Genomic DNA, 25,234 nt, shown 5'->3' on the forward strand with positions numbered 1-25,234 from the left:
GTCTGCGGTTGTTCAACACCCTCCCAGCGAGCATCAGAAATATTGCCGGAACAACCGTGGACATCTTCAAGAGGAAACTAGATTGTTTTCTTCCAGGAGTGCTGGACCAGCCGGGCTGTGGTGGGTATGTGGGCCTGAGGGCCGCTCCAAGCAACAGCCTGGTGGACCAAACTCTCACAAGTCAAGTCTGGCTTCGGGCTGGGCTTGGGGAGTAGAACTCCCAGAACCCCATCAAGCAGGTATCAGTCTATGCAACTGGTCTTTCTGATGTGGGTTTATCACCACTTGTATGGTGATCAGGTGGGTCTATGTGGGTTGTCTTTGGTTTCAGGTCGAGTTCTTTTGTCCTTTCTCTCTTGACTGTTTCAGGACTTTCGTCTTATGTCGAATACTGTTGCCTTATATCGTACAGCGCTGGCAGACACACTCCTGCTTGCGTTTGGGGTTTATATTACTTCTGCTCTGTTTCACAAGCTGTCTTGTGCGTTGTTTCACCTCCGGCCTGCTCATGCGCCGACTGAGCTGCCCTGGTCGTTGCACCGGGTGCTCTGATTTCTCTCCTCCTCGGTTTGTGGTGGCCCCATTGGTTCAGAATTGTTTTGATAAGCCTCTTTTCTTGTTGGCATTGGCCACTGGAGGTAGATCTGGACGCTTCATTCTCTCCTCCGGTTCAGGGGTTTCTGTTTTTGAGCCTGGTGGTAGGTTTGTTCGTTTGCAGCCATATCCCTCTTTTCTGGCAAAGAACGTGACTGCCGCTTTCCAGAGACTTCCTTGGGTTGTTGATGCTTGGTTCATTCAGCCTGGGGTGCATTGTGCATTATGTCTGGTTACAGCTCTTTGCCGTTATTTGTGCACTACAGCCTCGGTGGCTGGGACGCCCTTTGGGTTGCCCAATTTCCCTTCTTCCGTGTTCCAGGGCTCGGGTCTCCCAGGTCCTCCCCGCAGGGTTATTCGGTCCAGCCAACCTGCGGTCTATCCTCATGTCCAAGATGTTCGCAAGTTTGCTGCTATAGCTGTCTTTTTAGTAATGTCTTGGGCTGATATTTGGGCATAGGGATTTTGGAGGTCGAAAAGGGTCCTGGCCACCCATTACCTCGTTAATGTCCTGGCCCTAGTTGGGCGAGTGTCGCTTTGGGTCGCAGGTTGCAGCCAGTTGTCTCTACTTGGAGTTTAGGTGCAAGTGGTGGCTGCCACCCAGGTAAGTCCCTCTTTTCCTTTTACTGTGGATAGATAGCTCCAGGGAGCCGGAAGGGCTCTCCACAGAAACCCAGCATTGAATGTAATGAAATGCCATTTTCTGGCAAAATCCCAGAGACTCCCTCTGCATCCCTCCCACTCTCCACTGCACGGTTTCTATAGGCTATTGCTCTGAGGGAGGGGGGGGCCAGGTTCTGGCTTTTAGTCCCTGGTATGCTGAACTCCTTAGACTGTCCCGGTCTAATGATTCACATATTAGCCTGATAGCTCCAGGGAGCCTCCGGGGACTTGCCCAGAAAATGGCGTTTCATGACATTCAATGCTGTTTTTTTATTAATATTAATTTATAAACCTAACACTAAAATTTCTGTACATGTGCTTAGCAAGGTAAGTTTTGATTACCAGCAAATGCTTCACTGGTTGATTGCCCTTTGCATTCTAGTAAGCATATGTCTTCAGATGTAATTCAGTAATGAAGTTAAAACTCCCAATAACCTGGATTTCTGTCAAATTTGGCAAAGTTAAGGAGACAAATACTTACTTGATTTTGGCCAGACTACTCAAAGAACTGGATTAATTGGGAGCAGATTAGTGATCTTTTACAGAACGAATGACACTTACCTTCATTTGGAAATATTTTTTCCTTATCTATTGTATACTGCAGTACTTCCTTAGGTTGAGGAAGTAATGCAGGAAGCAAAACCAAAAAAGGTTCCACTTTTTTCTGAAAATAGATACATATTAATTTGCATGAAAACCATAAATATTTGTGTATTTTGTGAAAATTTACATCAGGTCTTCTGCACTCTCCTGAGTGCTTTATCTACTAGGTCTGAGTATATAGCAAGATAATTTTATTTAGGTAAAATACATACATACACAATGAGTTACAGAATGCTGGATTTCTATATAAAGCAGTATATAATATATGTCTAAAGCCACTAGAACGCACAGCGTTTTGGGCGTTGAGCACAAGGACCAGCGTTTTGGATAAGGACGAGACTTACAACTCGACAACTAATACTGTACTGGTATTACTCATCAATAATTTATCAAGCACCTTAACCCTTCAATTGCGCATCGCATCATGTGATGCTTTGGAGTACTACGCAAGATTTAAACGGCCTGCGGATACACGGGGTTCACCACACCATCAGGGCTCTTAAACAATCGCCATTTTTTTTTTAAATCGTGGGCCAAACTCCCGGGTGTTAGGGACCTCAGTATTGAGTGAGCAACCAAGCCTGACGCACGCAGCTTGAACTCACAGCACTGCTGTTCAGCTTGTGACCACAGCATCGCCTAAAAATGCCATAATATTCTTGTTCATGCTATTATGTAGCGATGACATTACAGAAGACCCCTGACTGTGATAAAACTGACCAGGGTTCTGATAATAGCAGGATTGTGGTGATATTTAGCGCTGTGCGCCATGGAGGGAGGAGTAATGCTGTGGGAGGGGAGGGTAGTGGCATTATCTTCTGACTGTGTGTGGCCACCTTTTATTGAATGCACTCACCATACCAGCTTAGTGGTATGGTGAGTGCACACAGTCAGCTGGCGGCTTCTTCCCTCACACATTCAAGGTCAAACGCACTAAAAATTTCACCCCCAACAATACTGTTTGTGGTGTTATTACCTTATATACAGACGTTATATATAAGTATCTACATGTTTTGTTCACCATAACTGTTCAACTAAGCTGATATAATGCCCAAAGAGAATAGTGGCCACCCCTACCAACATAAATCATGCAGATTTTGCCTCACCCATCACCAAAATGTCTTCTCACCCACACTCCTTTTGCTGTTATTACACTATATATACACGTTATATAAAAGTATCTACATTCGTGTTCACCATAACGAACCACTAAGTTGGTATGCTGAGTGGCAGTAGCAGCCAGTGGCAGCCCGCCACTGGCTGCCACTCCCTCCCTCACCTCACTCGCCACCATTCTCCTCCCACCATACTGTTTTTGCTTTATATACAGATGTTATATATAAGTATCTGCACGTTTTGTTTACCATAGTGAACAACTAAGCTGGTATAGTGAGTCCAGACAGTAAAAGGTGGTCACAAAGAGTCAGCAGACAATGCTACCTCCCTCCCCACCAAGATTACTCCTCCCACTACAGCGCTAATTATCACAACAATCCTGCTGTTATCAGAATCCTGGTCATTTTTATCAGTCAGGGGTCTTCTGTAATAATAATATTGCTAAATAATAGCATGAACATGTATATTATGGCAATTTTAGGTGATGCTGTGGTCACAAGCTGAACAGCAGTGCTGTGAGCTCATGCTGCGTGCGTCAGGCTTGGTGGCTCACTCAATACTGAGGCCCCTCACACCCGGGAATTTGGCCCACGATTTTGTTTGAAAACAGTGTCTGTTTACAAGAGCCCTGATGAAGGTGTGGTGAACACCGTGTATCTGCGGGTCGCTTTAAATCTTGTGTAGTACTCCAATACATCATATGATGGGATGCACAATTTATAGCAAGTCACTCAACCCATCATATGATGTGTTGTGCAACTTAAGGGTTAAAGGTTAGTTTATGAAAGTTAGCACAAAAATCATGAATATCTCATTGAAGAATAGACAGACAAAAATAGAGAACAGAAGCAGAGATAACAAGGGAGAAACAAAGGCAAAGAACAACACAGTAGACTAAGTAAGACCAGGATCAGTGAAATTGAGGTTACGGGGTCTAGGCAAAGCAAGCAAAGACAATGGAGTCAAGGGAGCAGGAGGATGAATCATGTCAGCAATTACTCCAGCTTTAAATAGTGTTGTTAGTTTGCAACAATATTCCACTTTAGAGACTACAATATGTTTATTAACTATATCTCATATTTTTTAAATTTTTCTTTTAGATCTTCATTTTCCTTCTCTAGTTGTTTATATTTACTTAAGGCTGTGATATCGTCTTTGAGCCACACCTTTTCTTCAATTATTATTGAAGGTGTGATATGATGTGGATGTGGTTGATGTGGAACATGTTCCACATCTGGTTGATGTGGAACATGAACATCATCTTTGGTGGTACTATGGAGAGAGCAAAAGGCCATTAATGAAACAGATGAATCCGAAATATTTTCTCTTATGCAAAATCTAGATTAAAAAAGTGTTGAATGTAATGAAATTTCAGTTTCTGGATGAGCCCCAGAGGCTCTCTGAAACTATCATACACTGATCAGTGCCATATTACTCGGTGCCATTAGTCGCAAAGTTCTATTGGTCTACAGAGGGATACAAGCCAGAACCAGGTCTCAGAGGCAAAAGGGGTGATGGCCTTTGAACACTTCAAATGTAAAGTTATTTATACTTGCCACCAACTGGGTAAGGAACCCAGAAAGAGGCAAACCAAAAGACTGCATTGTTAAAACTAAAGACCACAGCCACAAGAAGTTGACATAATAGCACTAAGAGATCTGCCATGAGAATGATAAACTAACGACCATAAATGCATACAGTCCACCGCCAAGCAGCACATGGTCAAAGGAGGCGCTAGATAATAAACGGGATGGTCTCAGATTTTATAGCGAGAGCGGATAACGATAGATCACGACTGTTTATAGTTGGCGATTTCAACTTTAAATCCATAGACTGGGAAGCATATGAAGCTAAAACAGAAGATTTTTGGACCTGTAGATTTGTAGACGTCCTGGAAACATTCTTGTATCAACATGTTAAACAAGCTACGAGGATGAGGGAAGGGGACGTTCCCTCCATGCTAGATTTGATATTTACCAGGAAAGAGGAAGAAATATTTGACATTCAGTACCTTCCTCCCTTGGGTAAAAGTGACCATGTCTTTTTGGGAATAAAGTATGCAATGCGTTATAAGCTGGAAAAATACAAGTAGGTTGAAGCAGTTGAAAAGCCTGACTTCAGGAAAGGACATTATGGCGACCTTAGAAAATTTAGAAACTTAAATTATTTACAATAAATTCTGAGTAGTTACTTCACGGAAATATTAATTGTATAATTTCAGAATATTTTCAAGAATTCGGTAATTATTCAATTAAGATTTATATCGGACTCGTATTTAGAGACTAGAAATTCTCACTTTAATTCTTTTCAATTGCAGTACAGTCAATAGTGTGTGTTAAAGGAATGTAGTAATAATAATTTCATTCTATCAAGTTCATTCTAGTATTTTCGGCCATCTAATAATTAATGTGACCTTTTTATTTGGTTTATAATTGCACATGTATTTTATTTGACATTGTATACAGTACAGTATCTTGTTTCAGTGATAAATGGTAGTCAAGTCAGGTTGTGTATTCTATCTGTCTGCGTATTACTTTTACGAATGAGAGACGAGGATACAAGACAAAAGAATTTCATTCATTGGTGGAGCGAGATTCTGACGCCGACATCTGTCACCACCTGTCAATAGGCGAAGGACTGATGGTTCTCACTGGTGCTGTGGAACGCGGTTAAGAAAAAGTATGAATGAAGGATAGTTCCGATATAGATGCTCGAGAATTTTAACGTAAAAGGTTCAGGAATACTTTGAGAGGTTATCGAGAGTGGGCTTAATTGTCGAGTTAGGAATGCGTTAAAATTTCAAAGGCGATAGCTTGTGATAGCTCCTTGCATACTACACCCAGTAGGGTCAGTTTGTGTGGAATAGCGAGAGAAGTGCAGGTTGTAGGTACACATTTCTCAGAAGTAAAGGCATGGTAGAAAACAAGACTACCTGGGGGGGGGGGGGCCGCGACAAACCCCCAACTGTGGGGGCGGTGCAGTCGTTAGCTCTTTAGAAAACCCAAGCGGGCCCCACAGTGGGGCAAGGTGACCCCATCGGGAGCCCAGGGAGTGCCCAGGCGGGAGTAACAGATCCGGGGGCCAAAGGGGCAGCAGCCCTGGACGATAGCAGGATTTCGTCGAGGGCTCTCGGTCCACGGATATCACGATGATTGGGGGTGGCCATAGGGAGTGATGGGGAAGTAGACCCCAACAATGGAACATCTACCCCCGTCCAACAACAGACTCCAGGGGATGATGCAACTGTGGGGCCCCTGGGATTGGTGCAGTCTGGTTCACCAAAAACAGTACTAACTCCATCCTCAATCAGCACAGCAACCACAATCACCAACAACCACTATACTACCCACAACCACCACCAAACTACCAACACCCAGCATATTACCCACACCACCACCACAAGCATCACTACCACTACAACCACAACAACCACCACCACCACCACACTCAACCACACCCACAACAACCACCACAACAACTGCCACCACACTACCAGCCACAACCACATCACTACATACCACACCAACAACAACCACCATACTATCATCAACACTACCAACCACATGCTCTTCCGTATCAGACCTCCACCCAACCCTCAACAAACCCCTCCCCAGTGTACCCCTCTTCCCCGGGCCCAGTATTTGTATGTTAATATTTTGAAGGGTGGGGAACGGATTAATTCAGTTCCCTTTATTTCTTATGGGAAAAATCACTTCGACTTACGATATTTCGACTTACGATCCGTCTCTCGGAACGGATTAGCATCTTAAGTCGAGGCCCCATTGTATATAATTGCTATAATATACTCTACAAGTGAAATCAGGATCAGCTAGCTAATACGGTACAGTATTTTAGGAAAATACTTACAATTTTTCTTTTATTTTAAGTAGACCTTCAATTGAAGTCACTTGTTGAAGATGATGATTGTAGTCTATTTTGCTGAAGGTGAAACTTTCATTTGCTGATACTTTTTTCCTGTAATATAATTTAGAAATATATTAGTTAAAAAATCCAGCATTGAATGTAATGAAACACCAATTTCTAGGCGAGCTCCAGTGGTTTGCTGAAGCTACTATTTCTAATGTGTCATACTATTAGGTGTTGTCAGTTGAATGGTTCTATTGGCCTATAAGGGACCATAAGCCAGAACCTGGCCTCCTCAAAGAGAAACAGTGAACGGTGGCAAATATGCCTTCAAACAAGACCACAGCCTCAAGACCACAGCCTCAAGAACAGAGGGTTTTATTAGCATGTTAAGGGATTTAAACAAGGGAGCCGAGTGTTGTCTGAAAGCAGAGTTTGTTATTATTTTGATAGATTTTTTGCTAGGTGATGATGGGCTTCAGGTGTTTTGCAGTGGTTGACCCCCCACGCATAGATACCATAAGAAAGATAGGGATAGATTAGTGCATAATAGAGAGAGAGGAGAGCAGAGTTAGGAACATAATATCTGATTTTGGAGAGTATACCAACTGTTTTAGAGACTTTCTTAGTTGTGTGTTGAATGTGGGTGCTGAAGTTGAGTCTCTTGTCTAGGAATAGGTCAAGAAACTTTCCATCATTTTTATTACTGATGATGTCTATCTGTAGCTGAATTGCATTCGATGATTTGCTTCCAAGTAAGATGTAGGTCTTTTCTATGTTTAGTGTTAGTTTTTTAGTAGACATCCATAAGTGGACTTTTTTTTAATTCATTATTCAAAACATTATTTAGTTTGTGGGGGTTGGGGTCTGAATAGATGAGGGTAGTATCACCAGCAAACAATATAGGTTTGAGAATATTAGAAACATTGGGCAGATCATTGATATATATAAGAAATACAAGAGGTTCCAAGATGCTGCCCTGTGGCACTCCAACTGTTATTGGTAGAGTGGAAGAGGTCGTATCATTGATGGCTACACATTGGTGTATGTCACTAAGTTGGGATCGGATATAGTCCAGGGCAAGGTTTTGGATTCCATAATGCTGGAGTTTAAGTAAGAGGTAGTTGTGATTAACAGTATCATCTGATATCATGGTTGTTGTATTGAGTAATTATCCTGCTGCATTATTCCTTGAAATGATCCTCATTTTGCTTCAGTGAACCAATGTGTAACCCTGGAATGTTGTCCTAATGTACCTAGTAATCCTTTCATTGTTGTGCATTCTAATCTGCTTGTGTCAAAAGTTCTTGCAATGTTCCTGTAAACATTTGACGGTTTGCTGTAATTATTCCACTTAAAATTATCTGTACCTGTATAGTAAGGCTGAAATGTACCTGTAAACATTTGTCAATTTTGCTGTGAATTGTCTAAAATTACCTGTTAGTTTAGGGATTTGCATGAAACTATGCGTGCTAGTGGCTTTACAAGAATGTATGTATGAAAAACTTTAATGCTCTGTACTCTCAAACCCAATGTACCTTCTTTAGTATAAATAAATTATATAAATAAATAACGTTCCGGGTCTTAGAAATTCTTCCCTATCAATTTTATCGATTCCTGTTACTATTTTGTAAGTAGTGATTATATCGCCTTTTTTTCTATATTCTAGTTTTTGCACATTTAATGCTTCACTTAATGCCGTGGCTCCTACCCGAGCCCTCGCTCAAAGTGTTTACGGATGCCTTGTCTCTTGGCTGGGGCTTTGTGACCAGTGCTCACCAGGCCGGCCAGGAGCAGTGGGCTCCGTCCTTCAGTAGGGCTCAACACAGTTCGCGCCTGTTTGGCTGTCACTTCAGAGGGTGCGGGTCGCTCGGATTTCGATCAGGCTCCATTTGGACTGCACTCCGGTGGTTCCTTGCCTGACCCGTGTGGGTTCTCTTCGGTCCTTGGCTCTTTGGGGCTGGTCTCTTAGCGACTTCTGGCTCTTTTAGAGCCATCCCAGAGAGTAGTAGTCCTGTTGGCCCCTTGGTGGCTGACCCAGCTTTGGTTTCAGGCGCAGCTTGTTCAGTGTTCGAACCCGCGAAGTTTACTGCAGTTCCACCTCTTTCAGCAGATTGGACCAGTATGGTACGTGGCTGGTTCGGTGGTCTCCTCTGCTCTTTGTGTCTTTCTGACCTGGTTTATCACCACTTGCATGGTGATCAGGTGGCTTCACAGATGGTGTCCCACTTGCGAGTTTCGTCTCGGCGACAGTATGAAGTTTCCTGGTGTTCTTTCTGTCGGGTACTCTCCCTCCGTAGGTTGTCATCTATTTCGGATCTGGTTGTTTTGTCCTCTCTTGACTTTTTCAGAAACCGTCTTGTGATGCTGAATACTGTTGCCTCAAATCGTGTGGTGTTGGCAGAGCCGCTTTTGCTTGCATTCTGAGGGTTGTTACTTCCGCTCCGTTCCGCAAGCATTATGCACTGTGCACCTTCGGCCTGCTCATGCACCATCCGAGTTGTCCTGGTCTTTGGACTGGGTGCTCTCTTTTCTCCTTGGTTTGTTGTGGCTCCTTCAGTTCTGGATTGTTTTTCTCAGGCTCTTTTTCCTGTTGGCATTAGCTTCTGGGGGTCAGGTTGGGAAGCTTCATGCTCTCTTCCCGTGCACAATTTTCTGCTCTTTGTCCTGGTGGTAGGTTTGTTCATTTTCAGCAGTCTCCCTCTTTTCTGGCGAAGAATGGAATGGTGGCTTTCCGTAAGGGCTGTTGGGTTGATGCTTGGTTGGTTTGGCCGGGGGGTGCACCATGTTTTGTGTCCGGTTGCGGCTCTTCATTATTCGTGCACCATGGCCTCTCTGGCCGGGGATGTGCTACGAGTTTGTTTTCCTCCACTGTTTGTGGGTTCGGGTCTCCCAGGTCGTCCGCAGGGTTATTCATTCCAGCCAGCCTGCGGTCTATCCTCGAATCCATGACGTTCGCTAATTTGCTACTCTAGCTGATGCTTTTTGGGCGATATGTCTTGAGTTGACATTTGGGCGCGAGGATTTTGGAGGTCGGACAGGGTCCTGGCCGCCCGTTACCTAGTTCATGTTCCTGGTCCTAGTCAGGCGTGTCTCGCTATGGGTCGCAGGTTGCAGCCAGTGGTCTCAACTTCGAGTTGGTGTGAATGGCGGCAGCCTCCAAGGTACGTCCCTCTTTTCCTTTTCTGTGGTTAGGTAGCTCCAGGGAGCCAGAGGAGCTATCCACAGAAAACCAGCGTTGAATGTAATGAAACTCCATTTTCTGGGCGAATCCTGGAGGTTCTTCGGCAATCTTCCAGTCTGCGATATTCACGTTTTTTATATTCAACCTCTGAACTAGGGTGGCATGACCGACATGGGGGTCTGGGGCTCCCCCTTCCCCCTCTTGGGGAGGGGGGGGGGGAGCTGCACAGACAACGACAGTAATGATGTCATGCTTGTTTGCTCATTTTCAGATTGGGGAGTTCTGCTTGATAGTTTGGCTTTCGGTAGCAATTTTTAACCAGGTTTCTTTTGGGACGCCTACCTTTCTGGGTGCCTAACCCGGTCATTGGCACACATGGAATGCCTCCAACCACATGGGGGTTTCTATAGGCCATTGCTCCTCGTGCCTCTCTGAGGGGGCTCGGTTCTTGCTCGTGGTCCCTGGTACACAAGAACGTCAATGAAAATGGTCTAGAAACATATCAGTCCAGTAAGCTACGAGGAGCCTCCGGGACTTGCCCAGAAAATGGCATTTCATTACATTCAACGCTGGTTCATTTTGGCAATTTTCAGGCTGTGGTCTTTAGTTTTAACAATGCAGTCTTTTGGTTTGCCTCTTTCTGGGTTCCTTCCCCAGTTGGTGGCAAGTATAAATAACTTTACATTGAAGTGTTCAAAGGCCATCACTCCTTTTGCCTCCGAGACCTGGTTCTGGCTTGTAGCCCTCTGTAGACCAATAGAACTTTGCGACTAATGGCACCGAGAAATATGGCATTATCAGTGTATGAGTTTCAGGGAGCCTCTGGGGCTCATCCGGAAACTGGAATTTCATTACATTCAACACTTTTAATCTAGATTTTGCACAAGAGAAAATATTTCGGATTCATCTCTGTTTCACTAATGGCCTTTTGCTCTCTCCATAGGACCACCGGAGATATTTCAGATACTGGTTCCTCGAATCAGGAACATGTACACTCCCTCACACCTTCACCTTCAATAACAATTGAAGGGAAGGTGTGGGGTAGAGAAGAGATCTCTATTCTTATTTATAAGAATAGAGAATATGAAGCTAAGAATAGAGAATATGAACCTGAGGTCAAAGATCAAGAAAAAATTAAACAAAAGTGAGGTATGTAGTTAATAAACATATTGTAGTCTCTAAAGTGGAATATTGTTGCAAACTAACAACACTATTTAAAGCTGGAGTAATTGCTGACATGATTCATCCTCCTGCTCCCTTGACTCCATTGTCTTTGCTTGCTTTGCCTAGACCCCGTAACCCCAATTTCACTGATCCTGGTCTTACTTAGTCTACTGTGTTGTTCTTTGCCTTTGTTTCTCCCTTGTTATCTCTGCTTCTGTTCTCTATTTTTGTCTATTCTTCAATGAGATATTCGTGATTTTTATGCTAACTTTCATAAACCAACCTTTAACCCTTAAGTTGCACAACATCATATGATGGGTTGAGTGACTTGCTATAAATTGTGCATCCCGTCATATGATGGATTGGAGTACTACGCAAGATTTAAAACGACCCGCAGATACACGGTGTTCACCACACCATCAGGGATCTTGTAAACAGACACTGTTTTCAAACAAAATCGTGGGCCAAATTCCCGGGTGTGAGGGGCCTCAGTATTGAGTGAGCCACCAAGCCTGACGCACGCAGCATGAGCTCACAGCACTGCTGTTCAGCTTGTGACCACAGCATCACCTAAAATTGCCATAATATACATGTTCATGCTATTATTTAGCATTATTATTATTATTACAGAAGACCCCTGACTGATAAAAATGACCAGGATTCTGATAACAGCAGGATTGTTGTGATAATTAGCGCTGTAGTGGGAGGAGTAATCTTGGTGGGGAGGGAGGTAGCATTGTCTGCTGACTCTTTGTGACCACCTTTTACTGTCTGGACTCACTATACCAGCTTAGTTGTTCACTATGGTAAACAAAACATGCAGATACTTATATATAACATCTGTATATAAAAGCAAAAACAGTATGGTGGGAGGAGAATGGTGGCGAGTGAGGTGAGGGAGGGAGTGGCAGCCAGTGGCAGGCTGCCACTGGCTGCTACTGCCACTCAGCATACCAACTTAGTGGTTCGTTATGGTGAACACAAATGTAGATACTTATATATAATGTGTATATAGTGTAATAACAGCAAAAGGAGTGTGGGGGAAGAAGACATTTTGGTGATGGGTGTGGCAACATCTGCATGATTTGTCATGTTGGTAGGGGTGGTCACTATGTTCTTTGGGCATTATATCAGCTTAGTTGAACAGTTATGGTGAACTAAACATGTAGATACTTATATATAATGTCTGTATATAGGGTATTAACACCACAAACAGTATTGTTGGGGGTGAAATTTTAGTGCGTTTGACCCTGAATGTGTGAGGGAAGAAGCCGCCAGCTGACTGTGTGCACTCACCATACCACTAAGCTTGTATGGTGAGTGCATTCAATAAAAGGTGGCCACACACAGAAGATAATGCCACTACCCTCCCCTCCCACAGCATTACTCCTCCCTCCATGGCGCACAGCGCTAAATATCACCACAATCCTGCTATTATCAGAACCCTGGTCAGTTTTATCACAGTCAGGGGTCTTCTGTAATAATAATATCGCTACATAATAGCATGAACAAGAATATTATTGGCCCACGATTTTTAAAAAAAATGGCGTCTGTTTGAAAGAGCCCTGATGAAGGTGTGGTGAACCCCATGTATCCGCGGGCCGTTTAAATCTTGTAGTGCCCCAAAGCATCACATGATGCGATGCTCAATTTGCTGCAAGTTGGTCAAAACATCACATGATGCGATGCTCAATTTGCTGCAAGTTGGTCAAAACATCACATGATGCGATGCTCAATTTGCTGCAAGTTGGTCAAAGCATCATATGATGCGATGGGCAATTGAAGGGTTAAGGTGCTTGATAAATTATTGATGAATAATACCAGTACAGTATTAGTTGTCGAGTTTTAAGTCTCGTCCTTATCCAAAACGCTGGTCCTTGTGCTCAACGCCCTAAACGCTGTGCGTTCTAGTGGCTTTAGACATTACATTATATACCTGCTTTATATAGAAATCCAGCATTCTGTAACTCATTGTGTATGTATTTTCCCTAAATAAAATTATCTTGTGTTATCTTGCTATATACTCGGACCTAGTAGATAAAGCACTCAGGAGAGTGCAGAAGACCTGATGTAAATTTTCACAACACACACATTTAAGGTTTTCATCCAAAATATGTATTTCAATTTTCAGAAAAAAGTGGAACCTTTCCTGTTATTGTCTCCTGCATTACTTCAACATGAGCAAGTAATGCAGTATACAATAAACAGAAAATAACAATTCAAGATGAAGGTAAGTGTCACTCGTTCTGTAAAAGATCACCAATCTGCTCCCAATTAATCCAGTTCTTTGGGTAGTCTGGTCAAAATCAAGTATTTGTCTCCTTAACTTTGCCAAATTTGACAGAAATCCAGGGTATTGGGAGTTTTAACTTCATTACTCAATTACATCTGAAGACATATGCTTACTAGAATGCAAAGGGCAATCAACCAGTGAAGCATTTGCTGGTAATCAAAACTTGCCTTGCTAAGCACATGTACAGAAATTTTAGTGTTAGGTTAATAAATTAATATTAATAAAAAAACAGCATTGAATGTCATGAAACGCCATTTTCTGGGCAAGTCCCCGGAGGCTCCCTGGAGCTATCAGGCTAATATGTGAATCATTAGACCGGGACAGTCTAAGGAGTTCAGCATACCAGGGACTAAAAGCCAGAACCTGGCCCCTCCCCCCCCCCCCCCCACCTTAGAGCAATAGCCTATAGAAACCTCCAAGTGGTTGGAAGCACTGTCTGCCAGCTACCAGATTAGGCACCCATAAAGGTAGGCATCCCAAAAACAGATCCCAACTGGGAAACATTACTACCGAAAACCAAACTGCTAAGCAGAACTCCCCCACTAAAAACAAACAAGCATGACGAACAAATCCAAGGGCCGTGACGAGGATTCGAACCTGCGTCTGAGAGCATCCCAGACGCTGCCTTAATCGACCGAGCTACGACATAAGAATTGCAACCAGAAATTCAACTGAATTACTGAAGTGTAATGAAGTAAGGGCGAAGAGGTAGAACAGCCTATTGACATAGCTCGTGTGCATGGGGGAAATTGTGTAAAATCCTGGTTTGTGTCTCGGAGAGGCTGCAGGATCCAAGTAAATTCAGTTGAATTTCTGGTTGCAATTCTTATGTCGTAGCTCAGTCAATTAAGGCAGCATCTGAGATGCTCTCTGATGCAGGTTTGAATCCTCGTTATGGCCCTTGTGGATTTGTTTATTGATGCATCACGCTATTGTGATTTATACAAATACAAATATTTATTCAGGAAAAGTACATACATACAAGGCGAGATACAAAAAAGTTGGATTTATAGATAGAGCTAGTACATACAATGCCTAAAGCCACCATTACGCAAAGCGTTTCGGGCAGGAAAAACTGCTGATGTGGGCTCACTTTGCAGGTTGTTAATTGTAATCCTCATTTCATGTATCTCCCCCTGAATTCCTCAAAAACATCTCCAAGGTCAGAAGGTGGAGGAGGCCAAAGCCGTCAGTACTGTAACAGTACTGTAACTAACTGTAAAGTACTGTAATTTGCAGGCTCAAACCCCCTTAAAGTCTAGTTCTAGCACCCATTCAGGCCACTATTCTCTCCAGCCGGAGATCAGGATTCTTTGAGTCACTTCTTTCCAGGCTTTGTCAACGAGTTAAAGCACTACAAATGTTAAAAGGGAGTTTTCCAGGACCATTGCTCCCTACGCCTCTGAGGGGGGGCCAGGTTCTGGCTCAGTCACTGGTAGGCTGAACTCCTTAGACTATATTGCCCCAGTTTAATGATTCGCATATTAGACTGGTAACTCGAGGGAGCCTCCTGTACTCGCCCAGAAAATAACATTTCATTACATTTAACACTTTTTGGATGGGCAGTTTATCTTTAACTATTTAAATCCAAAATTAATATTTGAACAAGTGGTGTATGAAAAGTACTTAGCTGTCTATATATGTAATGAATATTTTTAAGATAAAGAATTATTTTAATGTGTTTTCAGGGTTCCAGCACATCTTATCGGAACAGCAAACCAACCCATTATGAACATGAAGAGATGAAGAGAATCCCCCCCCCCCCCTCTGATATCTGACGTAGGTCCCTTGGTACAGAGAAAGTTAAAATATGGGCAGAGAGAGAAAGGGGGTGAAGGATGAGAACAAGACCTCCCCCCCCCGTGTTACAATGGTAACCCCCCCGTGTTACAATGGTAACCCCCCCGTGTTACAATGGTAACCCCCCGCCCCGTGTTACAATGGTAACCCCCCGCCCCGTGTTACAATGGTAACCCCCCCCCCCGTGTAACAATGGTAACCCCCCCCCATGTTACAATGGTAACCCCCCCCCCCATGTTACAATGGTAACCCCCCCCCGTGTTACAATGGTAACCCCCCCCGTGTTACAATGGTAACCCCCCCCCGTGTTACAATGGTAACCCCCCCCCGTGTTACAATGGTAACCCCCCCCGTGTTACAATGGTAACCCCCCCCCCCGTGTTACAATGGTAACCCCCCCCCCGTGTTACAATGGTAACCCCCCCCCGTGTTACAATGGTAACCCCCCCCCGTGTTACAATGGTAACCCCCCCCCGTGTTACAATGGTAACCCCCCCCCCGTGTTACAATAGTAACCCCCCCCCGTGTTACAATGGTAACCCCCCCGTGTTACAATGGTAACCCCCCCCCCCCGTTAAATCCCTTAACATGCTAAAAAAATACCTCGGTTCTTGAATTTATTGCAACAAAGATGTATTAAACCATGAAATGAAAAACAATTCAGGAAGTACAGTATGGGAAACATACTATAATTTTAGCCTATGGCCAGAGTGGTGCTGGAAAAAGCACCACTCTTGAACTACAAAAAGAATCACTTCAAGGGCTGCTGAAAATGAAAGAAGAAGAAACTAAGTTTTTCTTAAATACTGTACCATATTAGCTAGCTAATCCTGATTTCACTTGTAGAGAGTATATTATAACAATTTTATGTATATATATAATTATATAACAATTAGATGGGCAGGTTATCATTAACTTTAATTAAATCCAAAATTAATATCTGAATAAGTGGTGTATGAGAAGTACTTATTTATTGCATATATAGAAAGCTAAGTACTTTTCATACACCACTTATTCAGATATTAATTTTGGATTTAATTAAAGTTAATGATAACCTGCCCATCTAATTGTTATATAATTATATATATACATATAATTGTTATAATATACTCTCTAAAAGTGAAATCAGGATTAGCTAGCTAATACAGTACAGTATTTAAGAAAAACTTAGTTTCTTCTTCTTTCATTTTCAGCAGCCCTTGAAGTGATTCTTTTTGTAGTTCAAGAGTGGTGCTTTTTCCAGCACCACTCTGGCCATAGGCTAAAATTATAGTATGTTTCCCATACTGTACTTCCTGAATTGTTTTTCATTTCATGGTTTAATACGTCTTTGTTGCAATAAATTCAAGAACCGAGGGTTTTATTAGCACGTTAAGGGATTTAACGGGGGGGGGGGGGGTTTACCATTGTAACACGGGGGGGGGGTACCATTGTAACACGGGGGGGGGGGGGGGTACTTGTTCTCATCCTTCACCCCCTTTCTCTCTCTGCCCGTATTTTAACTTTGTTCTCTGTACCAAGGGACCTACGTCAGAGATCATTCCAGACGCTGCCTTTATCTATTGTAATGAAGTAAGGGCGAAGAGGGAAAACGGCCTATTGACATAGCTCGAGTGCATGGGGGAGTTGTGTAAAACCCTGGTTTGTCTGAGGCTGCAGGATCCAGTAAGTTCACTAGAACGTCGGTTTCAACTCTTTTGACCATGTCGTAGCTCCGTCGATAAAGGCAGTGTCTGGGATGATCTCGGACGTAGGTTCGAATCCTCGTCACGACCCTTGTGGATTTGTTCATGTCACCATATATGAGCTCCCTAATTTTGAGCATAGCAATGTTCCATACATTGAATTATATAAATTCCACCAATTGCACCCTTTTGAATAATAATAATACAGCAAAAAAACACAGAAGAAACGAATGACATTGAAATAATTATGAAAACTGGCGGAAACTGCCGCCCCACAGAGTGGTGGGGTCCAGAGTCCCCAAGTGCCTATTCACTCAGTGCCCATATATTTCTCCACTTCTCAACTCCATCCTGTTTAAAGTGTGTAACTACACTTTGGTAATTACCACAGTGTAAGGAACAGCCTCCGAGGGCCTTTCCTAGTGAGGTGGCTGGGAAAGTTGAATAAATGTTACTGCTCCCTGCATCTGTGAGGAGGTAGAGTTCTGATTCTGATCCCATGTAGACCACTAGAACTCTGGCTAATGTGACCCAGTAGATGGTAACCACATAGCTTCACGTTACTACAGAGGGCTCCCTAAAAACTCAATACTGTACTGTATTTACGTTTCAGAGTAGAGTTTGTAGGATTTGGCACTCTTCGACGTATGCCTTGGTTATTCCGATGTACATTAGTTTCGCCAACGTGTAGAAATGTTTCACATTCCTGAAAGGCCCTTTTTCTTGGTACAATTCCAGGAGAGAGTCATAAATTTTCAGTGTGCAGAAGCACCGTACTGCCTGATGAAAAAAGAGTACAGACATTAATTTAGTAAAGTACATGGTAAATATACTTAAATTTATATGAGGGCCAGTAGCACTATGTAATTACCTTAGTGTACCTAAAGTGTAATTGCAGGACTCGGGAGGGGGGGGGGGGGGTCTCTTCATGTACATAATGGGTCAGTTTGCTGTTCCGATAAGATGTGCTGGAACCCTGAAAACAAATTAAAATAATTCTTTATCTAAAAAATATTTATTGCATATATAGAAAGCTATTTTTTAGATGAATTATTTTAATTTGTTTTCAGGGTTCCAGCACATCTTATCGGAACAGCAAACTGACCCATTATGTACATGAAGAGACCCCCCCCCCTCCCGAGTCCTGTAATTACACTTTAGGTACACTAAGGTAATTACATAGTGCTACCCCTCCTCCTCCTAATTCTCCTGTGTCTGATATGGATTCCGGAAGTGATGCAGTGCCGGTTGGCAGCAAGAATTCCTCGTCGGTGGTGGACGTTGGTGATACCTGGTCAGTGGCAGCGGGGTCTCGGCGTGCTTCGCTGGGTGATGCCGGCACTGTCCACCTCCTGCGGGATCAGAGGCCAGGCATTATGGTGGATTCCCCGACGGTGGGGCGGCGGCAGTTTGAGCCTCAGGATGATGACGGCGCCTCTGCAGTGGGTGGCTCTGTGCCCTCTGGTGGTCCTGGAGGGGCTGGGGGTCATTAATGGGTTCGATGGCGCCTGCTGTTGTTTGTGCGTCTTTGAATGTTCGTGGTCTGAATGCTTTGGCGGTCCAATTGGGCCTTGTGGATGTGCTTCGGGAGCAGCGGGTGGATGTGGCTCTGATCCAAGAGCACAATGTTCGGGATGTGTCTGTGTTGCAGGGGTTGTGTGCTGAGTATCATGTGTTGAACCCGCCGAGGACGTCCTTTGGGGGAACGCTGATGTTTTCGCGGAGGGCATCCATTTCCGTGCTTCACACGGAAATGGAAGAAGAAGGGCGGGTCTTGTTTGTTCGGGCTGAGTATTTGGGGGTTGTGATTCCGTTCTTGACAGTGTACGCCCCTTCTGGGGTGGCGCATCGTCAGGACCGGGAGCTGTTTTTTCGGGAGGGGCTTTTGCCATACCTGCGGCATGATACGCGGGATTTGATCTTTTGGGGGGATTTTAATTGTGTTACGTGTGTGAGGGATTGCTCTAGTGCTCACCCTCGGAATGTTTCGGCCACTTTAATTGAGGTTTTGCGTGCGGGTTTCGCGATGCGGCTGTTTTGTGTGGCGGCTCGTTGGAGTATACCTTCGCTGCGCGTGGGGCGAGTTCTAGGTTGGATAGGTTCTATGTTTCTGGTGGGGAGTGTTCGGTTTTTGATTTTCGCACGGTCCCGGTGGCTTTCTCGGATCATTGTTTGGTGGTTGTCCGGGTTGGTGTCCGGAGTCAGGTGCGGGTGGGGCCTGGGTGGTGGAAACTCAATTGTCGGTTATTGCGTTGTCCACGTATTTGTGCGCAGTTTCGGGCCTGGTGGGTTGGCATCGTTGCCCGGAAGGCTGATTTCTCCTCTTTGTTCGTTTGGTGGGAGTGGTGTAAGGTGGAGTGTCGGAGGTTTTTTGGGATTGTTGCTAAGCGGGAGGCTGCCGGGAGGTTTGGTCTGCTGCGGTTCCTTCAGGCGCGTTTGTCTTCTTTATATGTGCGGTTGAATGCTGGGGTTGACTGCTTTAGTGAGATTGCTGAGTGTAAGGAGCGTATTTGTGATTTGCGTGCGGTGTTGGCTGACGGTGTTCGCGTGCGTGCTCGTGTAGCTGAGCGGGTGGATGGGGAGAGGCTCTCTCCCTTTCTTTTAGGGAGGGAGAAGGCTGCTAGGGGTTCCGTTCTTCTCAAGGGCCTTCGGCGGCCTGATGGGTCTGTGATTTCTAGCACAGAGGGTGTTCTGCTTACCGCGCGGCGGGAGTTGGAGGCACTCTATGGGGAGGTGCATGGTGATAGTGTGCTCGCGGGTTCCTTTTTGGACAGGTGCTTCCCCGGTTTGTCGCGCTTGGAGTGTGACCGGTTGGTGCAGGATGTTTCCACGGTGGAGCTCCTGGAGGTGGTTCAGTCGTTTTGTCCTGGGAGAGTGCCGGGTGCGGATGGCCTGCCCATTGAGTTCTACCTTACCTTTTGGGATGTGTTGGGAGGGGGGTGCTTTTGGAAGTGGTGCAGGCGTGTTTGCGTTTGGGTGCTCTGCATGATTCCTTTTGTGACGGGATCGTGCGGCTACTCCCGAAGCCGGGCGATTTGCAGTTGTTTTCCAATTGGAGGCCTATTACGCTCTTAAATGTTGATTATAAAATTCTTTCTAAGGTTTTAGCGCGTCGATGTCGGGGTGTCGTTGCGTCGGTGGTCTCTATGGAGCAATTTTGTGGTGTGCCTGGCCGTGCTCTGATGCATTGCAATGCCTTACTTCGTGACGTGCTTCTCTATGCGTCCGAGTATCGGCTTTCGGCGGCTATGATCAGCTTGGACTGGTCCAAGGCCTTTGATCGGGTGTCTTTAGAGTTTGTTTTTAGTGCTATGGAGAGGCTTGGTTTTCCGGTGGTGTTTGTGGGGTGGGTCCGTTTGTTGTATGTCCGGAGTCGCAGTCGCGTTTGTGTGAATGGGTTTTTTAGCTCATTTTTTCCTATTTGCCGTTCCGTTCGTCAGGGGTGTCCCATGTCCATGCTTTTGTATGTGATTTTTCAGGAACCTCTTTTCCGGGCGGTGAAAGCGTGTTCCTTGATCGTGCCTCCTTGTCTGCCATCCGGTCTCCGGCTACCCGTTTGCGGGTATGCTGACGACACCATTCTATTTGTAGCTTCGGAGGATTCTGTTGAAGCTGTCCAGGACGTTCTCCTGCGGTTTGAGTCCGCTACGGGGGCCGTTCTTAATCGGGCGAAGTCGGGGTTGATGGGGATCGGTGAGTGGGCTTCCCGCCTGGTGTGGGATAGGTCGTGGTTTCCGGTGGTCTCCTCGATTCGGGTTCTTGGGGTTACTTGGTTTGCCTCCTATGACCACTCCTTGGAGTGGAATTGGGGTGCTGTCTCTCGGTCGGTTGGTGTTGCAGTTGGCTTTTTGTCGCGTCGTCCCTTGACGATTTATCAGAGGGGACTGCTTGTTGCGTGTAAGGTCTTGTCGCGTGTCTGGTTTGTGGCTCGATGTTTCCCGTTGGATCGTCGGAAGGCCTTGAGTTTGGAGAGTGTGGTGTATAGATATGTATGGTGTGGGCGTTATCAACCGGTGCGCCGTTCGACGTTGGTGTTAGGGGTGAGAGAGGGGGGTGTTGGCATTCCTGACGTCTTCACGAAGGCCAAGGCCCTCTTCTGGGTCTCGTTGCGTCGGGGGCTGGCTCTCGGTGGGGGGTTGAATACGCTGGGTGTTTTTTTCTGCTCGCTTCGCTTCAGTTTTTTGGTTGATTTGGGGGTTTGTCAGGAGGTGGCCTTGTTTACCCCCCCCTGTTTATTCTTGGGCCGTGGGGATTCTTCGGGAGCTCTGCCGCCATCCTGGGTTTCTGTCTTTCTCGTGCAAGGCTGTGTATGGGGTGTTGTTGCCCCGGGTGCGGCCTCGAGTGGAGGGCTTGTTCCCGTGTTGGGATTGGGGTGGTATCTGGTCGTGTTTGGGGGCACGGTTCTTGGCGCCTCAGCAGCGTGAATTGCTGTTTCGGGTTCTGCATTTGTCGCTGGCGACAAATGAGCGGTTGTGTATGCTTGGCTTGCGTGATTCTGGGGCGTGTGTTCATTGTGGTTTATGTGAATCGCAGGTGCATGTATTTTATTTTTGTGTCCGGTTACAGGGGTTGGTGGACTGGTTTCGGGATGTCCTGGAGGTGTTTTGTGGTCCGGGTTGTCGGGGTGATGTTTTGCAGTTTTTGTTTTTGTATTTTCCGGCTTATCCGCTGCGGGTGCGTAATACATTATGTGTTTTGGTTGCTGATTATGTGTTTTGTGTGTGGGTTGGGAGGCGGGAGGGTTTTGGGATTGCCCGAGTTTTAGGATTTTTACGGGGGCGCATGCGGTTTACCTGGTGGTGGTTGCAGCGCGCTTTTCCGGAGTTTGGTCGGTGGTTCACAGATGCCTATGTTCGTGGGGTTGCCTTTGGGTCGGCGGGTGCCTTGGTGGCAAGGTGATGTTCTCGTCTTGGGTGGGGTTGGGGTGTTGATGGGGGGGTTTAGAGGGGTTGGGGGGTTTCGGGGTTTGCTTTGCTATGCGCTCCCTTTCCGCTTCTTGGGGTGTCCTTGGCGGGGGTTGCGTGTGTTTGTGTGTCTCCCCCCTTGAGATGCTGCTGCTCCTGTGTGTGGGTGGTGTGTTTCCGTACCTCCGGGTGCCGGTTGTGTCCGTATGCGTGTGGGTGTGTGGTTTTGAGGGGGTTTTTGGCTCCTGCGTGGGCCTGGGTTTTTCTGCTGTACTGTTTTCTACTGTTCTTTTTGTGAACGTGTTTCGCTTTGGCCTGTAACCCATTATTTTGCGTGCTTGGGTGCAGTGTGGTGTGCCGTGGTGGTGTGGGTGGTGTGAGTGTGTTTGTCTTGTTGTTTAGAGTGTTTAGTGTGTGTGTACGTAATTTCTTCTCATTTAGTGTGTCATTTTCCTGGGTAGCCCGTGTATGGTCCTATGCTCCTTTGTTCTTCTGTGTGTGTGGTAGGCGTGGTTTTGTGCACGTGATTCTATATCCACGTCTGTGTATGTTTATGTTATTGGTTCCAGGTGTGGTTAAATGTTATTTATGTACTTTATTGTTTTCTTTATTTTTCATGTAATTTTCTTGGCCATGTTCTGTGTTGCTATGTAGATATGAACTGTTTAGCCTATTGTTTCCATGTACTGTTTTAGCACTTATTTCCCTGTACTGTTTAGCCCATTGCTTCAATGCGTTTTTATTTTGTTCAGCGCTTGTGTTTGTTTTGCGGTTACTGTTATTGTTTAGTGTACAGACTGTTTATTCCTGTGTACTGTTCCTTCATTGGTGTACTTGATGTGTACAGGTTTGCGTTGTTTTGTGTGTTCTTGTATTTGTGTAATTTATAAAAATAAAAAAAAAAAATACTGTACTGTATTTACGTTTCAGAGTAGAGTTTGTAGGATTTGGCACTCTTCGACGTATGCCTTGGTTATTCCGATGTACATTAGTTTCGCCAACGTGTAGAAATGTTTCACATTCCTGAAAGGCCCTTTTTCTTGGTACAATTCCAGGAGAGAGTCAAATTTTCAGTGTGCAGAAGCACTGTACTGCCTGATGAAAAGGAGTACAGACATTAATTTAGTAAAGTACATGGTAAATATACTTAAATTTATCTGAGGGCCAGTAGCACTATGTAATTACCTTAGTGTACCTAAAGTGTAATTACAGGACTCAGGAAGGGGGGGGGGGGTCTCTTCATGTACATAATGGGTCAGTTTGCTGTTCCGATAATATGTGCTGGAACCCTGAAAACAAATTAAAATAATTCTTTATCTAAAAAATATTTATTGCATATATAGAAAGCTATTTTTTAGATAAAGAATTATTTTAATTTGTTTTCAGGGTTCCAGCACATCTTATCGGAACAGCAAACTGACCCATTATGTACATGAAGAGACCCCCCCCCCCCCTCCCGAGTCCTGTAATTACACTTTAGGTACACTAAGGTAATTACATAGTGCTACTGGCCCTCAGATAAATTTAAGTATATTTACCATGTACTTTACTAAATTAATGTCTGTACTCTTTTTCATCAGGCAGTACAGTGCTTCTGCACACTGAAAATTTATATGACTCTCTCCTGGAATTGTACCAAGAAAAAGGGCCTTTCAGGAATGTGAAACATTTCTACACGTTGGCGAAACTAATGTACATCGGAATAACCAAGGCATACGTCGAAGAGTTTGCCAAATCCTACAAACTCTACTCTGAAACGTAAATACAGTACAGTATTGAGTTTTTAGGGAGCCCTCTGTAGTAACGTGAAGCTATGTGGTTACCATCTACTGGGTCACATTAGCCACAGAGTTCTAGTGGTCTACATGGGATCAGAATCAGAACTCTACCTCCTCACAGATGCAGGGAGCAGTAACATTTATTCAACTTTCCCAGCCACCTCACTAGGAAAGGCCCTCGGAGGCTGTTCCTTACACTGTGGTAATTACCAAAGTGTAGTTACACACTTTAAACAGGATGGAGTTGAGAAGTGGAGAAATATATGGGCACTGAGTGAATAGGCACTTGGGGACTCTGGACCCCACCACTCTGTGGGGCGGCAGTTTCCGCCAGTTTTCATAATTATTTCAATGTCATTCGTTTCTTCTGTGCTTTTTTGCTGTATTATTATTCAAAAGGGTGCAATTGGTGGAATTTATATAATTCAATGTATGGAACATTGCTATGCTCAAAATTAGGGAGCTCATATATGGTGACATGAACAAATCCACAAGGGTCGTGACGAGGATTCGAACCTACGTCCGAGATCATCCCAGACACTGCCTTTATCGACGGAGCTACGACATGGTCAAAAGAGTTGAAACCGACGTTCTAGTGAACTTACTGGATCCTGCAGCCTCTCAGACAAACCAGGGTTTTACACAACTCCCCCATGCACTCGAGCTATGTCAATAGGCCGTTTTCCCTCTTTGCCTTTACTTCATTACAATAGATAAAGGCAGCGTCTGGAATGATCTCTGACGTAAGTCCCTTGGTACAGAGAACAAAGTTAAAATACGGCCAGAGAGAGAAAGGGGGTGAAGGATGAGAACAAGAACCCCCCCCCCCCGTGTTACAATGGTAACCCCCCCCGTGTTACAATGGTAACCCCCCCCGTGTTACAATGGTAACCCCCCCCCCGTGTTACAATGGTAACCCCCCCCGTTAAATCCCTTAACATGCTAATAAAACCCTCGGTTCTTGAATTTATTGCAACAAAGACGTATTAAACCATGAAATGAAAAACATAATTCAAGAAGTACAGTATGGGAAACATACTATAATTTTAGCCTATGGCCAGAGTGGTGCTGGAAAAAGCACCACTCTTGAACTACAAAAAGAATCACTTCAAGGGCTGCTGAAAATGAAAGAAGAAGAAACTAAGTTTTTCTTAAATACTGTACTGTATTAGCTAGCTAATCCTGATTTCACTTGTAGAGAGTATATTATAACAATTATATGTATATATATAATTATATAACAATTAGATGGGCAGGTTATCATTAACTAATTAAATCCAAAATTAATCTGAATAAGTGGTGTATGAAAAGTACTCGGCTTTCTATATATGCAATAAATATTTTTTAGATAAAGAATTACTTTAATTTGTTTTCAGGGTTCCAGCACATCTTATCGAAACAGCAAACTGACCCATTATGTACATGAAGAGATGAAGAGAACCCCCCCCCCCCTCTGATATCTGACATAGGTCCCTTGTGTTATGATCTCAGCCGGCAGGAGAAACGAGTCTCCGTCCTTGAGAGTTATTCATCAAGCCTGGCCTGATTAGAAGGTCTAGCAAATATTGAGGTGATAACGCATATGT

General features: G+C 44.6%; 2 long non-coding RNA genes across 3 annotated transcripts in view; one reads left to right on the plus strand and one right to left on the minus strand.

Annotated features, from left to right (window-relative positions):
* The window catches only part of LOC138372089 (uncharacterized), a 237,507-nt gene that overhangs the window by 191,730 nt on the left and 20,543 nt on the right, over positions 1–25,234 (minus strand). Inside the window, exon 2 of the long non-coding RNA XR_011230712.1 lies at positions 6,844–6,951. This is a non-coding gene — a long non-coding RNA (uncharacterized lncRNA). The remainder of the gene's footprint in view (positions 1–6,843; positions 6,952–25,234) is intronic.
* The window catches only part of LOC138372088 (uncharacterized), a 304,998-nt gene that overhangs the window by 78,490 nt on the left and 201,274 nt on the right, over positions 1–25,234 (plus strand). The window lies entirely within an intron of this gene.

Source organism: Procambarus clarkii, chromosome 37 (genome assembly GCF_040958095.1).
Source record: "Procambarus clarkii isolate CNS0578487 chromosome 37, FALCON_Pclarkii_2.0, whole genome shotgun sequence".
Classification (NCBI taxonomy): Eukaryota; Metazoa; Arthropoda; class Malacostraca; order Decapoda; family Cambaridae; genus Procambarus; species Procambarus clarkii.